Here is an 18,127-nt window from a genome sequence, read left to right as displayed (position 1 = left end):
AAAATGCCAGATGATAGGGTGCATATGAGCAAAGTACAATCATATACATGCAGGAAAATGTCATAGAAAAACCTGTTACTTTGCATGCTAACTAAAAACCTAATCTTGAAAAGGAAACAAAAGAAGAAGAAAACACTTAAGCAGGGTGATAAAATAGTGACATTAGTAGTACTTCTGAGAAGAGTGGGTGCAGTTACAGTGACAGGGAGAGATCAGTACCAATTCAGGGAAAACGCAGAAATGGGTTTCCCTATGTGAGAAGCATCACCACCATCATCTAGGAACTAGGGGAAACCTTCCACACAGCAAATACTGGGCGCTGACTATTAGTTCAGCACGCTGGGACTTTGTGTAATCAAGATGTCACGTTGAATTATTGCTGGAAGTGTACAAGGTGTAGACAAGTCCATTGATACAAAGTCTGTTTCTCCCACATCTGTCTTGAGGTTCTGTTGCAGAGCCACACACCCACTCATTTGCTCACCAGATATTTAGTGAACACTCAGCATGTTCAGACACTATCAGAGGCACTGGGGATAGAATGGGGTATGGATGAGAGATCAGTTCCTGAGTGTAAGGATTCCCACATTCCAGCTTGGAGAGAAACACAGCACGTCAGGTAACTGAGTGTACACTAATGACAAGCCCTGTGGAGAAAACAATCAAGTAGAGAGAGAAACAGAAGTGTGTATATGCATGCTATGTGCATATATGACATGTAGGGCATGGGTGGAACAGAGTGGTGTGAAACTACAGTTCTAAACAGGATTACCAGGAAAGGCCTTTCTGAGACAGCAACATTTGAGCAGAAACTTGAGGGAGGAAGGGCTGACTGGAGGGAGCTGCAGAGCAGGTTGCAGATACCTGGGGTATGTGAATTCCAGGCCAATGGAAGGACAATAAATGCCCTGAAGAAAAGTGTGCTGTACATCTTCCAAGGATGATGTGGTATGGCAGCCATGAAGGGTGGAGTTGAATAGGCTGAAGTCAGAAAGGTCCAATCACTGAAGTCTACTCCACATAGATCTCAGAGAGAGGAAGGAATCAGCCTCAATGAGCTGCTGACTGATATGCAAAGAGAGCACAAAGCTGATTAGCCACTGGCTGTATGGTAATGGAGGGTAGCTATTACAGGTTCATTTTTTTTTCTCTTGAAATCTTAATTTTGAAATTATTGAAAGGGTGTAAAAGTAGTTAAAAGGATTCCTATACACGCTTCACTTGGCTTCCCCAAACATTAATCTCTTAGACTGCCAGTATCCGAAAATTCTAGAGAGGGTGTCTGATAGATTGCATATGACCTCAAAGGGGAAAAGTAGTTATTTTGAAGTTTCACAGGAAACTCTTTAGTCACTCTTTAGTGGACATATTCTGGGTACTCACTTTAGTCACTAAGGATCAATGGACAGATGGCCTTGAAAACAGACTTCTGGAGTCGGACCTGTTCATAAGCAAATTAGAAGTTCTAGATTTTCATTCACCCAACAAGTACTTACTAGACCACTATCTGGTCCCAAACCTAAACATCTGGCATGTGATATGTGACATAGAACATAGATGGGCACCAAATATCTAATGAAGATATCCCAGAGAGTCTGAGAAGTCCAGTTTTCAGCAGTCAAAGTAGAAATGATTAAACATTCTGAACTTTCTCAAGTAAGATGTACCTAGTAAATTTTTTCCAGTGGGATTTTAACGTGCTCTTCAGCTGCATACTTCCAAGGAAATGAAAGAGAACAGAGGCTTGGGCATGACAAGTCAAGACAGCCTCAGTCTAAATTGGTAAATTGCAATGTGTTCAGCCAAGGCAGGCTGGTCTGGGAAACTGATGCTCTGGAGTGACAATAACCTGTGGTCAAACCCCATCCCTGAATTTATTTATCGTTCTACTGACTTAGAGAAAAGTCTACCCAACCTCCTTTGTTTTCGGTGTTTTTAGGCTGCTCTCAATTTTTCCCCTCCTGCTTCAATTTGCTGAGTGCTGGGGTTATAGACATCATCCGCCATGGGGCTGGATGGGCTTTTCAGCGCTTCTAAGACCCAGTTTCCTCGTGAACAAAAGAGGAGATATGAGCATAGCTTACCTCACAGCGCAGCTGCAAGAGGTAAACACGCAAGTGTGGGAGGGTCCTCGGAGCAATGACTTCTCTACAGCATGGGGTCCCAAAGTGCTAGCGGTCATCCTGACTACTTTTTATTACAATACCTTCTTCAGCGTTGTGCAGGAAAGATCTTGGATGGGAGGTTCAAGAGGACACTCTGGTGGACCGTTAAGGGTAAGGAGTTTATTTGAAGAATTATTAACATCACAGACACACAGACAGACAGAGACAGACAGCATGGTGGGCACACTAAAGAGAGGAAGGAGATCTGGACCCAACTGGCAGAAGTAAGAGGGTCTCCTCTCATACCTTTCTGAGCATGGTGTGGTTTCTCAGTTGAGCCTGCACCCAGACTCTGATTCCTAGGCAGGTAGCAGGGAGTAGGAAGCAGGAAACTCTCTTCCTTGGGTGAAAACCCCTGATACCTGGTAGTCCCTTAGCTAGAGAGTCACAGTGTCTTAGTAGGGGGCCTGGGGGCAGGTCTGAGAGGGGAGGGGCTGCTGCAGGTAGTGTGGCCTGAGCAGCTGGATCCTAACACTGTTCTCACAGTCCTGTGCTTCACCTTCCATAAGCCTCAGGCTGGGACAATCAATGACGCTAGAATTTCTCTAATGGATAAATACATGGGGGCACCTCAGATCTCCAGAACTGTCCTCACCAATTTCTGCTACACAAGCAAGCATAAAATGTGACATGATCTGGCTGCTAACTCAGAGAGATACGAACTATAAATGCAAAATAAACTTTAAACTGAAATTCAAAACATACACAAAAACCAAACGAGGCATCTTAATGGCAGTAAGATCAGGTCCAATTTTCCCTGGAACCTAAGACCGTGGGGGTCTGTGCTGTCACCTGGGCTACCTGCCACTCACTCTGTGCCAGTTCAGCCCTTCCCCTGCTGTCTCTGAGCTCAGAATTTCGGTGATGTCCCTGTGCCTTCACTTAGCATTAAGTTGGTATTCCCTGAGAGCTAGTGCTCTTCTCATTAGCTCTTAAAATGGACGTCAATCACACGACCGCCTCAGTTTTCAGCACTATTCAGGGCCAAACCCCACCTGCTAGTGCCCGGCACTCCTCCTGCACTTACATCTCAGGCCCATTCTCCAGGGAAGCCGGAGTACCTGTAAGAATGAGAGAATCCTTAACAGAAGCCTCAGCAATGGCTGATCCAGCAGAACTTCAGTGAATGTTGCAGGTCCAGAGCCTAGTTAGAAGTCCTCTTGGGCTAGCTTCAGCCCCCTCAAAAGCCATTCCTTGTTCATCTGTGAATCAGACTTACCCTCCTGTGACCTACAGATAAAAAGCTTTTATAATGCATTAACCAAGCCCAATTTTATTATTATTATTATTACTGTCTTACCAAAAGGGCAAAATATGTGCTATAAGGTAGCATCTGTCATAGACACGCAGCGTCCAAGCCATCCCGCCATATGTCCTCAGGTGGACCTCGATGACTTCTTCCAGGACCCTGCTCTCAGCTCTCCTTTGGTTTGGTCAATGGACCCTTTGTTTGTTCTGAGCTAGTTATTTAAGGATCCTATTTAGTAGATAGTTCTCTGTTTTGTCTTATTGTTTTTTCTTTCAAAGCATTTGTTTTAAGGTATCTATTTTGTTTGCTTCAGAAGCATTTTGGCCTAGACATCTGTTTTGGCTTTCAGATAGAGGCATTGTGGAGTCTGACTGTTGGGCTTGTTCTCAGCTTCTGGTCACCTTTGAAGGCATCCTGCTTTCTGTTTTACCTTGTCCCAGTCTTTGCTTTTGGAACATTTTGACTTATTATCATTTGTCTGTCCCCCGACACTCCTCAGATACCAAATTCTCCATTTTTCTCTGGCTTCTCTTGCTTGCTACCTTTGGCTTAGGAATTTTATGAGTGCCTGATCACAAAGTCCTGACGGTAAGCGGCCCTCACTCCCTACAACCCGACACTGTGGAGTGGCCAGGAACAGCTCTCATAGTGTGCCACCACCCAACAGACACACTCCATTCCTGGGTCAGAAACAAGTTGATTGGTTCATCTGGAAGGACACACACAGGGGTTTGATCTCCCAATATCTCCAGCACCCTCGCACTTCTGTAAACACGGAGGATCACACTGAGACCCAGTGGGAGAAGACAGCATCTGAGTGACTGCTGAGAAAGCCCACTGCAGAACAGTGTAAAAACCTGATCCAAACCCATATCCCCAGCAGGCAAACAGAGGCTTAGAATTTTTCAGGAAAGAGAAAAACAATGAGAAACAAAGTTCTAAAAAGTAGGAAGTTTTTGGAGATAAACCCTCATCCAGTGCTCCAGATGGCTTTGTGATAATTACAGACTTCCAACTTACAAGTATTGGAAAAACGGGCAAATTGAACCAAAGATAATGTTGCTTTATCTTTCCCTCAACAGGGAACATTTGATGTTCCAGAACTGGTATTTTGTGCTCAAAAACTAAAAGCCTTAGGCAATAAAACAGAAGACAACGAATGGGCAGCCTGCTTTAAATGGAATGCAGAAATCATCTTTAATGAGGGAGCAGATTATAAAACTGATAATTTACAAAATTTAATAAGAGCTCTAAAAAAAACCATGTGTGAGTTAAAATGAAATATTGAAAATAAATAACTTAATTTTTAAAAATTTAGAGGTTATATCAGAGCTAGAGGTAAGTTCTGAGAACAACCCCTTACTCGAGACTCTTTCTGACCTTGCCTTTAATTCTTTATCTCCTAGCAGGATAAAACTCGGTATCAGAGGGAATTCCACGCTACATTAAAAAATTCCCACCGTAATGGCTGCTTTCCCTTGGGTAGCCGCACTCACACTTGGAGCTGTCATATATTTTTCCCTTAAGTGCCTCTATTCTTTTTTTCTTTTTCTTTTTTTTTTTTTTTTTTTTTGAGACAGGGTTTTGCACCTTTCCTGGAACTCGCTTTGGAGACCAGGCTGGCCTTGAACTCACAGAGATCCACCTGGCTCTGCCTCCCGAGTGCTGGGATTAAAGACGTGCACCACCACCGCCTGGCTGTGCCTCTATTCTTTACATTACAATATCTTTATTATATTGTCCCAAAATTCTTTTCAACATTAAAGCCACAAATAAATCACAGTTTGACCTGACTTGGGGTCCCTAAAGTTTGAAAGAATTCCTCGGGGCTGCTAAGGATGATGGGAAGCTATGTCTCCATCCTCTAAGCCAGTGGTTCTCAACCTTCCTAATGCTGCCACCCTTTAATACAGTTCCTCGCGCTGTGTTGACCCCCAAACCATAAAATCATTTTCCTCACTTCCCTTCTCTATGGTATGCTGAAGATTGGGCTGACCTCTAACCCTTTCAAGGTCAAAATAGATAAATTTAACTCTGCATGTTCTCTCTTTATGAGAGGTTTTAAAAAGGTGGTCACCTGAGCAATTGCCATGACTAAAATGTTGGGGGAATGGCCATATGGAGCAAGCAGGCCTAGGCTGCCCCATCCAAGAGGCCCGCAGACCAGCACTGTCAGATCTCGGAAGGGCACTATACTTCAGACTGACACTGGGCCAGAAGCTAATGCCTGATCAAAACACCACGCAATAACAGTAAAACAAAACAAAACAAAGTACACTTCTTTTATCTCTTCCCTTTTTCCTTTACTAACACAAGAGTAAGCATGGGCAACATGACTTAGCTTCACTATAAATCAAGAGTGGGGACAAAAAAATTTAATGAAACAAAGAGTTGGTTCTTTGAGAAAATCAACAAGATAGACAAACCCCTAGTCAAATTAACCAAAAGACAGAGAGAGAGCATCCAAATTAACAAAATCAGAAATGAAAAGGGGGACATAACAACAGACAAGGAGTAAATCCAGAGAATCATCAGGTCATACCTCAAAAACCTCTACTTCACAAAACTGGAAAAATCTAAAAGAAATGGATAATTTACTGGATAGGTACCACATACCTAAGTTAAATCAAGACCAGATAAACCATTTAAGCAGTCCAATAACCCCTAAGGAAATAGAATCAGTCATTAAAAGTCTCCCGACCAAAAAAAGCCCAGGACCAGATGGTTTCAGTGCAGAATTCTACCAGATCTTCAAAGAAGACTTAATACCAATACTCTTTAAATTGTTCCACACAATAGAAGCAGAAGGAATATTACCAAACTCCTTCTATGAAGCTACAATTACCCTGATTCCTAAACCAAACAAAGATGCAACAAAGAAAGAGAACTACAGACCGATCTCCCTCATGATCACTGATGCAAAAATACTGAATAAAATACTGGCAAACAGACTCCAAGAACACATCAAAACAATTATCCACCATGATCAAGTAGGCTTCATCCCAGGGATGCAAGGGTGGTTCAGCATACAAAAGTCCGTTGATGCAATACACCATATAAACAAACTCAAAGAAAAAAACCACATGATCATCTCACTAGATGCAGAAAAGGCATTTGACAAAATCCAACACCCCTTCATGATAAAGGTCTTGGAGCAATCAGGAATATAGGAAACATACCTAAACATAATAAAGGCAATCTACAGCAAGCCAACAGCCAACATCAAATTAAAATGGAGAGAAACTCAAAGCAATACCACTAAAATCAGGAAGAAGGCGAGGCTGCCCCTCTCCCCATACTTATTCAATATAGTACTTGAAGTTCTAGCCAGAGCAATAAGACAAAAAAAGGAGCTTAAGGGGATACAAATTGGAAAGGAAGAAGTCAAGCTCTCCCTATTTGCAGATGACATGATATTATACATGAGTGACCCCAAAAATTCAACCAAGGAACTGATACAGCTTATAAAACACCTTCAGCAACATAGCAGGATACAAGATCAACACAAAAAAAAAATCAGTAGCCCTCCTATATACAATAGACAAACAGGCTGAGAAAGAAATCAGAACCCTTTACAATAGCCACAAATGATATAAAATACCTTGGGGTAACTCTAACTAAGCGAGTGAAGGACCTATATGACAAGAACTTTAAGTCGCTGAAAAAAGAAATTAAAGAAGATGTCAGAAATGGAAAGATCTCCCATGTTCATGGATAGGCAGGATTAACATAGTAAAAATGGCGATCTAAAGCAGATTCAGAGCAATCCCCTATCAAAATACCAACACAATTATTCACAGACCTGGAAAGAATAATACTCAACTTCATATGGAAAAACAAAAAACCCACGATAGCCAAAAGAATTCTGTACAATAAAATCCTCTGGAGGCGTCACAATCCCCGACCTCAAGCTCTACTATAGAGCTACAGTAATAAAAACAGCTTGGTATTGGCATGAAAACCGACATGTGGACCAATGGAATCGAATTGAAGACCCTGACATTAATCCTTAGAAAACTGGGAATTCCTCTCCTCCAGACCCAGCTATACCACTCTTGGGCATATACCCAAGGAATGCTCAATCATACCACAAGGGCATTTGCTCAGGTCTGTTCATATCAGCATTGTTTGTAATAGCCAGAATCTGGAAACAACCTAGATGCCCTTCAACTGAAGAATGGATAAAGAAAATGTGGTACATATACACAATGGAGTACTACTCAGCAGAGAAAAACAATGACATCATGAGGTTTGCATGAAAATGGATGGATCTAGAAAAAAAATCATCCTGAGTGAGGTAACCCAGACTCAAAAAGACAAACATGGTATGTACTCACTCATAGGAGGATAGTAGATGTAAAACAAAGATGACTAGACTGCTACTCACAACTCCAGGGAGGCTACCTAGAAAACGGGACCCTAGGAAAGACCCAGGGATCACCCAATGACAGAGAAATGAATGAGATCTACATGAACAACCTGGAAGTGAGTGGGAGTAATGAAGGGCAAGGTTCAAGGGAAAGAGAGCTTAGGGGAGCAGGAGATCCCAGCTGGATCAAGAACAGAAAGGGACAACAAGGAATAACAGACCATGATAAATGAAGACCACATGAGAACAGGAAGAAGCAAAATGTTAGAGAGGCCCCCAGAAATCCACAATGATACCTCCACTGTAGGCTACTGGCAATGGTTGAGAGAAAGCCCGAACTGACCTAGTCTGGTGATCAGATGGCCAAACACCCTAACGGTAGTGCTGGAACTCTCATCCAATAACTGATGGAAGTGGATACAGAGATCCTCGGCGAGACCCAAGATGGAGCTCCTGGAGTCCAATTGTCGAGAAAGAGGAGGGTCTGTAAGAGTGTGAATTGTTGAGACCAAGATTGGAAAAGCACAGGGACAAATAGCCAAACGAATGGAAACACATGAATTATGAAGCAAAGGCTGTGGAGCCCCCAGCTGGATCAGGCCCTCTGGATAAGTGAGCCAATTGAATAGCTTGAACTGTTTGGGAGGCACCCAGGCAGTGGGACTGGGACCTGTCCTTGGTGCATGAGCTGGCTGTTTGGAACCTGGGGCTTATGTGAGGACACTTTGCTCAGCCTGGAAGGAGGGGACTGGACCTGCCTGTACTGAATCCACCAGGTTTAAATGAATCCCCAGGGGAGTCTTTGTCCTGGAGGAGAGAGGCTGAGAGGGAGGTAGGGGTGGGGGCGGGAGTGGGGAGGACAGGGGAACCCATGGCTGATATGTAAAACTGAAACACAAATATCCGTATAAAAAATAATAAAATTTGAATTAAAAAAAAAAAACAACGAAAGAAAACCTGTGGCCTAAAATAATGTCCAGAAAAAAACATTTTCATAGATAATGGCATCTCCCTCTCAGCTACTTAGCTTTTAAAAAGAAGGAAAGATATTACCTTAAATCTGCATGACAAACTTCACCTTTTGGTCTTTTATGCTACTAAGGCTTTCTCACATCTTAAAGAGACAGGGAGACAAACTTTCTACTTAAAAGAACAAAACAACAACAACAAAACCACAATGCACCTAGATTTCATGTAATTGCGCCTATCTATAATAATTGTTTTCATATGTTGTTAGTGTCCAAAAAAATTAACAAACTGTGGCCATATCAGTCTTTTATTCATTTTTACTGTGTGCTAGAGTTATTAATTAACATTTTTGGGGCATGCTCCATTATAATGTATATGTGAAGATTCACAAATGTAAGTATTTTGGTGATTTATTAAAAGGCCTGATGAAGCCAGGTGGTGGTGGTGGTGGTGGAGCACGCCTTTAATCCCAGCACTTTGGAGGCACAGGCAGGAAAGATCTGTGAGTTCGAGGCCAGCCTGTCCTACAGAGTGAGCTCCAGGACAACCAGGGCTTTGTTACACAGAGAAATCCTATCTTGAAAAAACAAAAAAACAAAAAGGCCTGATTAATATAGACTGTATCACAACCTGAGTCCTCTGAACATCTTAAAACTGATTAAAATAATGTCTTTGAGTCTGTGGTTCCATAAAATCTCAAAGCACTAATCATTTATACAAAAACATTAATTAGATCATAAAATTAAAGTGTTCATTCAGCTGTAAAACTTAATGTTATATACATAGATTTTGATAAGAATTTCCTTCCAAAACAGATTCCAAATAAACATAAATTAATTACAAATTTATTTCATTTGTATAATGGTCATGAGTAACAAAAATTGAGTAACTTCTTTTTCAAAACATCAATATAACAAAGTATGAAATGATTTTATTAAGGCTGGATTACATGTGAAATAGTGGACACATATGTTTACTAAAGATCCTTGTGTCAAGGTTTCTTTTTACAGTAAGGATCACAGGAGATAAAATCTCAATAAATAATAATATTCAAAATCTTTGTTTTTAAAAATCTATCTTCTGTACTGTTACATATGTAAACACTGTGTACATATGCTTAGTCTTTTATACCACTCACTCCTTACCAAATTGACTCAGACACGATCATGTCATCTAAAATTGTTAAGCTAGCTCAGCTTCCTTTGGCTCACAGTAAAAGTAAGATTTTAAGAGGAAACATCCAAACAAACTAGGGTTGACCACATTTCCAATCCACAAATGAAAGGGTCAAAATAATAGCTAAAGACAAAGAGAATATTTAATCAACACGACCACTTAAATAAAACAGGGAGAGATGGGTAACGGTCTTAGATCTTTTCTTTCTTTAAGACAATTTACATGAGCTTTAAAATTTTTAAAAATTTTTTTGTTTTTAAATGGCAAGATATACGTAATTATACAGTTCTGGCCAAGATGGTATCTCCTTGATCTTTATCTTAGTTCTGGTTCTACAACTTGTCCCCTCCTGCTTGAGGATAGAAATCAATTTTAAGAAACAATTATTCCAGCGCCAGGTGCAGTTTTGCTATCCGATAACTGCTGAAGTGCTAACCTCTGTGTTTCGATATGCTTTGTATGTATGTGCATATGGATATAAATACAAGTAAAGGAAAACAACACACTACATAGGAGATTCTCTGCTGATTGGAGGGGTCCTTCTAACCCACTCCTGGACTGTAGAGCATGAGCCTCACCTCAAGCATACCAGCTTCATCTGGAGCACACTCAGGTGGGTTTCAGAAATGCCCGGTGCTGCTCATCTGAGACTCCATTGATAAGTGAGTGCCACAAGTAACTGAACATTTCCCTCCTTTTTGTGTGTGTGTTTCTTAAATCCTTTATAACTAGATGTTTGAAAATTTGCTTATGGTATTAAGTATTTTACTTGGTACATCCCTAAATGATGAAATAATGATAATCTTGGTTTTAATGAAGTTATAAATGAGAATATTATTCTCGATCATTAATTTTTTAATTATGATTGTTTGTTACCCAGAACCCTCACCTTACTCAAAACTAGTTTTCATGTTTGAAAGATTCAAGTGTTTTCACTATCTTTATGAAAAGATTTTTTCTCATTATTTAATTTGGATTAATAAATCAAGTTTTTAAATTGACAAAAACTTCTCTTAAGTCTTTCAAATGAAACTCCATTTTGGGTTATCTATTTTAAATCCAAATTCTTACAACTAAAACAAATAAATTTTTTCCATATATACATGTGTATGGAAATATACATTTTTATTAATGTTTAAAATGTTACAATAAGACAATTTCAGTCCTGCCAAGCATTCTATAACATGCCCATCCTTAACAAAGTATCTTTAATTCAATTTGCTTTGCTAGACATAATGAAAAATTTAGGTTAAATGTTCTTATCCAAATTATACAGGAAGCATCAATCAAACATTTATGTTGTTTATACCTTAAATACTAATGCTTCTTGATTAATATTTAAGGTGTCATACAGTACAGTTTGCCAGGATTTTTAAATTAATTAAATAATAGTTGTATTTTGCTAATAAAAAGGAAATGGATAATACTGTGTGTCTTAGAATTTTTATTTCTGTGATAAAAGGCTGATACCAAAATCAATTTGGGGAGGAAGGAGTTTATTCTAGCTTACAACTCTCAAATCACAGGCCATCAACTGAAAGAAGTTAAGGCAGGATCTCACACAGGGCAGTAACCTAGAGACAAGAACTAATGCAGAAGCCATGAAGGAGTGCTGCATAATGGCTTGTTCCCCATGGCTTTCTCAACCAGACTTCTTATACCATCCAGGACTACTAGCCCAGGGGTGGCACTGCCCACAGTGGTCCGGGCCTTCCCACATCAATCATCAACCAAGAACATATCCTAAACAGTTAAAGAAAAGCTCAACATCCTTAGCCATCAAAGAAACGCAAATCAAAAAACTACTTTGAGATTCTGTCTTATAACTTGTCAGAATGGCTAAGATCAATAGGACAAGTGACAGCTCATGCTGGTGAGGATGTGGAGTATGAGGAACACTCCCTCATTGCTGGTGGGAGTGAAAACTTGTACAGCCACTATGGAATTCAATATGGTGGTTCCTCAGAAAGATGGGAATTGATCTACCTCAAGATCCAGCTATAACACTCTTGGGCATATCCCAAAGGATGCATTATCCTATTACAAGGACACTGCTCAACCATGTTCATTGCTGCTCTATTTATAATAGCCAGAAGCTGGAAACAACCTAGACGTCCCTCAACAAAAGAATGGATAAAGAAACTGTGGTACATTGTCACAATGGAGTATCACTCAACTGTTAGAAAAAATGGCACCATGAAATTTGCATGAAAATGGATGAAACTAAAAAAAAAAAAGAAACATCGTGAGTGAAGTAACACAGATTCATAAAGATAAATACGGTATATATTTTCTTATATATGGATATCAGCCATTAAATAAATGATAATCAAATTACAATTCAAAGACCCAGAGAGGTTAGACATAGAGGAAGAGGCTGTGGTGGAGGCACATAGATCTCCCTAGGAGGGAGAAATATAATAGATTTTATGGGTGAATTGGGGATGGGAGAATGTGAGGATCAGGTGAAGAGGGGCAAAGGATTTAGGATTAAAGGAGATAATTCAGGCAGAAACAAGCAGGATTGAGGAGCATTTGAGAAGGGATATGGAAAGCTGGTGCAGTGGAAACTTCCTAAAATATATGAAGACGATCTTAATGGAGTCTCCAAACAATGGAGGAGATAGAGTCTCAACTAGCCATCTTGTCACCAAACAAAGCTTCTAGTACCAGGACTGGGTTACATCCAATCAAATTCTTGGCCAAAGAGATCCCATGGAAATCCCCAAACAATTCAGGTGTTGCCAAGAGAATAGGTTGCCCTCCACAAACTGACAGCAAGGCCTGATTTCTGGAGACAACACCCACACAAACCATTAAGCACAGAGAAGTCCAGCTGGTGCCTACATACAACATTTACCCCCATGTTCTAGTGTCTTCAGTACAGGCTGAAGACACGCCAAGAAAAGAGAAAGGTAAACACCAACCCAGCCACGAAACTTTAGATTTACAATCTGTCCTGCCTACAAAATATGCTAGGGCAATGGTGGCCAAAGCTTGTGGGAGTAACTAATCAATGTCTGATGTGACTTAAGGCCCACTCCACAAGATGTTCAGAAACCCATACCCGACACTGCTTGGGTGACCAAGAACCAGAGACTAGATAGCCCAAAGACCTAGGGTAAAACCAAATACTACTGGTCTGAAGAAAGTGGGAGGAGGCAATAAAATGACCCCTAATGATAGTCTGCTATCCTCATAGATCAGTGCCTTATTCAGCCATCATCAGGGAAGCTTCCTCCTGCAGTAGATGGGAACAAACACAGAGACCCACAACCTGATATTATGCAGAGAGACCTTGGAACACACAGTTCTAAACGGGATGTCTCCATCAAATATCACTCCTCAGAGTTCAAGGAACCCCAAGGAAGAGGAGGCAGAGAAGATGTAAGAGGCAGAGGGGATGGAGGACACCAGAAGAAGTTCCTTTAAATCAGCTAAGCAAAGGTCATGGACTCACAGAGACTGAAGCAGCATGCACAGGGCCAGCATGGGTCTATACCAGGTCCTTTGTGTGTGTGTGTGTGTGTGTGTGTGTGTGTGTGTGTGTGTGTGTGTGTATGTATGTATATATCCCACTGCTTTCAGTTTAGTATTTCTATGGGACTCCTGAATGGGGGAACAAGTTGGTCTCTGATTCTAGTGCCTTCTCTTGGGTTTTCTTTCATTCATTCTTTCTTTCTTTCTTTCTTTCTTTCTTTCTTTCTCTTCCTTCCTTCCTTTCTTTCTTCCTTCCTTCCTTCCTTCCTTCCTTCCTTCCATTTCTTTCTTTCTTTTTGATTTACCTTGTCCAACTTTAATGTAAAAGGTTTTATTTTAGCTTCTAATATTTTATTTTATTACTTTTTGTTGTTGTTTCTTAGAAGCCTGTTCTTTCTTATGAGAGACAGAAAGGTAGTGGATCCAGATGGGAGAGGAGGTAGGGAGCAACTGGGAGGAGTAGAGGGAAAGGAAGCTATAATCAGGATATATTATATGAGAAAAGAATCTTTTTTGTTAGTTTGTTTGTTTTTTGTTTTTCAAGACAGGGTTTCTCTGTGTGGCTTTGGAGCCTGTCCTGGAACTCACTCTATAGCCCAGGCTAGCCTCGAACTCACAGAGATCCGCCTGCCTCTGCCTCCTGAGAGGTGGGATTAAAGGCATGAGCCACCACCACCTGCCCAGCTTAAATTCACCATTTTTTAAAAAGATTTATTTATTTATTTACTACGCATACAGTGTTCTGTCTGCATATGTCCTTGCAGGCCAGAAGAGGGCACCAGATCTGACTGCAGGTGGTTGTGAGCCACCATGTGGTCGCTGGGAATTGAACTCAGGACTTCTGGAAGAGCAATCCATGCTCTTAACCTCCGAGCCATCTCTCCAGCCCCAAAGAATCTACTTTTAATAAAAGGGGGATAAACTTGCCCCTCCTATAGACTTTCCGGCAGGTCAATCTGGTGGGGCATTTTCTCAACTGAGGTTCCTTCTTCCAAATGATTCTAGCTTTTGTCAAGTTGACATAAAACTAGCTGTCACACTATATGCCATATGCAAAAGTTATGTCAGACACAGATGACAAAAGAAATGAAAAAAAAAATCAGATCAGGATAATGATGGCTAAGAGTTTTGATACAATCTAGAAGTTTCTTTCTGAATGGCTTTACTAGCTATTCCTCTCTCCTGAAGACTTCTGTCCTGCCTGCTACTCAGCCTCATCTGCATCAGATCCTAGGAAAGAGTCTTTCTAGTTATGTCAGAGATACTACACTATTGAACAAGTAATACATGTGCCGGTCCCCACCGGCACACAATGTGAGGCTTGTCGAACAGGGACAAGTCTGAGAATTCTGGAAGAAAGCATCCGTGTCTGCAAAGGCTGATGAACTGATTAGAACTTTGGAGAGGTTGGTATGTTGTAGGTCCAGAGCTTAATGGCAGGTTATCGCCGACTGTCTTTAGACCCCTCAGTGGCCATTCTTTGCCCACTTCTAACATCTTGTGATTGACAGATAAAATCGTACCTAACATTCTATGGGTGGTAGATAAAAACCCTTTTGGAATGAGTTAACTTACCAAATTCTAGGTTCCAAACATCAAAGGGCTAAGAATATTATCAGATAACATCTGGAGCCCACAGTTGAGATGTCTCTGCTTGGCTGGAACCCACCTCTGATGTTTCCCACCAATGTACTTGGAAAGCATCTTGATTTATGGCTTTCTTTGTTCTGTTGCTACAAAACGTCACAACACGGTTTCACATTGGAATTTGGGGAAACTTAAATCCATGTTCCGGGTGGGCTGTAGTCACTCATTTTGGCTACAAAGTAAACTATCTCTTATCCCTCTTAAGTGAGAGCTGAGTTTTTGCATGGACACAGATCACAGATCCCTCCTGCTTGCCAGTACACACATGTTCAAGTTCGTTCCACATTTTCATTTCCAGCTTCCTCTGCCCAGTCTCTTCCCCAGGCAATCTGGGTACTTGGTTGATTTTCCTTTGCAATTCATATAGATTAACTCCGTGCCCAAGTACTTACCCAGCTTGGTAAATATTTCATGTTTAATGAAGAGGATGTGTAGTCACTATTTAGTGGACACGAGTATAAACATATGCTTCTCAAATCAAGCTCATTAGGTGAGTTATTAGAAATTCTATTGCCCCAGTAATTCCCCATTCCTTTGACCTTTAATTTTCTGAGACATGTTTAACAGCAGCAGCAGCAGCACAAACAACAACAGAAGTCCTCTTTTAGAGATGGACTTAGCAATATTTCCTTGTAATGTTTCAAGTTTTGCTGTATTTGGAAGTCATGCTGTTAGCTGCTGATCATATGGACATCTCATCCCTGGGAGTCAGCTTTGTCCAGTGTTAGTATTGTTTGCCCAGCTTTGCGGGCAGCTTCCTTTGCAGCTATCCCATCAATGCTGAGCATCATTTTGTTCCTGTTTTAGAATAAGGACTTCTATTTGGAGAGAGTCCACTGTATGTGGGTGTTTCTTTCTCAGTCCTTTGACTGTGACAGACCACAGAGCTCATCTCTCCTGTCTATGGAAATGGGACAATACTAGTACCACCTCCTGAGAATCCACATCCAAGTCAGACATCCCTGTGCACTGCCATAACTTCACTTCTAGTTAATGTGCTATTTTCATGTGATTTAGCAACAAGGTCACCTGCATGTAATAATAACTATGATGAATGTGGCACTTCCTTTTGAATAGTTGAGAAAAAATAATTGATGTTTACTATTTTCATTCTTTTCTTAGATTTTTTTTAGTGTGCATACATACAAGCATGATGTGTGTGTGTGTGTGTGTGTGTGTGTGTGTGTGTGTGTGTTATGCAGACATTGTTAGCTGCACATGCATGAGTATACAGAGGCAAGAGGTTGACTTCTGCTGTCTTCCTCTATCAATGTTGATCTTAGTGTTATGAGACAGGATGTTTCACTGAACTGGAAGCTTACTGGTTTAGTTAGGTTAGTAGCCCAGCAAGTCCCTGGGATCTGCTTGTCTCTTCCCTCCAAGCACTGAAGTAGTAGATGCACATCCCAACACTTCCACAAGCTGGGTGCTCCTCACTTCCAGCATAGCCAGCCCTTTATGCCTTGGGCCATCTCTTCAGTCCCCAGTGAGCATTTCTAATGCACCAGCTGCCTTAGCAATCCATTCTGGTAAAATCTCATCTACTTTTCATGGCTTTGTGTAGAATACTTCCATAGTGTGACAATTCTATAGATGTGAAATATAAGGCTTACAGTGCTGAATAACTTACAGTTATATAATTAGTAACAAGTGGTGTCAGCTATTCAAACTTCAGGACCCACATATCTCATCTTAAATCACACAAAAATTTTGTTAAGTAGGAAAACTAGGCATTTTAGGTATCCATAAGGTATAATATCTCTGAAAATCTCTATGGGATATAATACTCACTACAATGTAAAAGTGGGCAAATCACCAGGACAAGCCATTTACAACAAAACACATTTAGTAAAGGGTGTTTGAGTCTTCCATCAATTAAGTACCATGTTAACTAAAATAAAGTTCTGCCAACAGTCTGTCCAAAGCCAAGGCGCATACAAGCTTCTTGTCACACTGTCAACACAGTGTTAATAAGCACTAAGAAAAGTGTGCTTATGAAACACAATGTGTTGATGCTGGGTGTAACATGGGTCTCACACTAAGATCTCTTTGGAGTTAAAGAAGAGAACACATTCTCAGGCTTCTCACATTCTACCTATTCAAGGCTTCAGTAAGCTTCTTATCAATGGTGAACACTGTTACTACGCACTCAGGAATGTGTGCTTGCAAAGCGGGGTATGTAGTGCTGGGTGGACAATATATCACACACTGGTTTTCTCACAGCATGGAAGAAGAAAATGCATCCTCTGGTTCCATTACACCTTGGTTTTTCAAATGCTCTAATAAGTGAATTCAGCACTGAGAATCACTAACAGATGTGTGTTGTGGAATATTAGATTAAGATGTGTTACATTTGTTTATGCTGTGTAACATTTGTTGAATGATGCAAAGATGTGTTGCATTCTTCTATGTTGCATTTGTTTAACTCTGTAAGGCTGTGTTACTTTGCCTGCCTAAAACATCTGATTGGTCTATTAAAGAACTGAACAGCCAATAGCTAGGCAGGAGGGATAGGTGGGGCTGGAAGGCTGGGAGAATAAATAGGAGGAGAAAGAGAAGAGAGGAGTGAGAAGAGGAGGAGGAGAAGATGATGCTGGGGCCAGTCATCCCAGCCACACAGCCAGCTACTGTGGTGGTATTGTGTTCCCCAAAATATTGTACACCCTAATAAATTTATCTGGGGTCAGAGAACAGAACAGCCACTAGACAGACATAGAGGCCAAAAAATGGTGGCACTCACACCTTTAATCCTAGCATTCCAGAGGCATAAATCCCTCTGGATCTCTGAGTTCAAGGCCACATTAGAAACAGCCAGGCATGGTGACACACGCCTTTAATCCCAAGAAGTGAGCCTTTAATCCCAGAGAGTGATGGTAAAAAAATAGAAAGATGTATAAGGCGTGAGGATCAGAAACTAGAAGCATTTGGCTGGTTAAGCTTTTAGGCTTTTGAGCAGCAGTTCAGTTGGGATCTATTTGGATGAGGACACAGAGGCTTCCAGTCTGAGGAAACAGGATCAGCTGAGGAACTGGCAAGGTGAGGAAGCTGTGGCTTGTTCTACTTCTCTGATCT

General features: G+C 40.9%; 1 protein-coding gene across 3 annotated transcripts in view; it reads right to left on the bottom strand.

Moving 5' to 3' along the window:
- Lcp1 (lymphocyte cytosolic protein 1) overlaps positions 1-18,127 on the bottom strand; it is a 98,571-nt gene that overhangs the window by 73,306 nt on the left and 7,138 nt on the right. The window contains exon 1 of one of the 3 annotated variants that reach the window (XM_036199962.1): positions 865-879. The exons of the other annotated variants lie outside the window; for them this stretch is intronic. The gene's annotated coding sequence lies outside the window, so the exon portion shown is untranslated. Of the gene's footprint in view, positions 1-864; positions 880-18,127 lie in introns of those variants that run through there. 3 annotated transcript variants of the gene reach the window in all.

This window comes from Onychomys torridus, chromosome 9, assembly GCF_903995425.1.
Source record: "Onychomys torridus chromosome 9, mOncTor1.1, whole genome shotgun sequence".
Classification (NCBI taxonomy): domain Eukaryota; kingdom Metazoa; phylum Chordata; class Mammalia; order Rodentia; family Cricetidae; genus Onychomys; species Onychomys torridus.
This window is presented reverse-complemented; position numbering and strand designations above follow the sequence as displayed.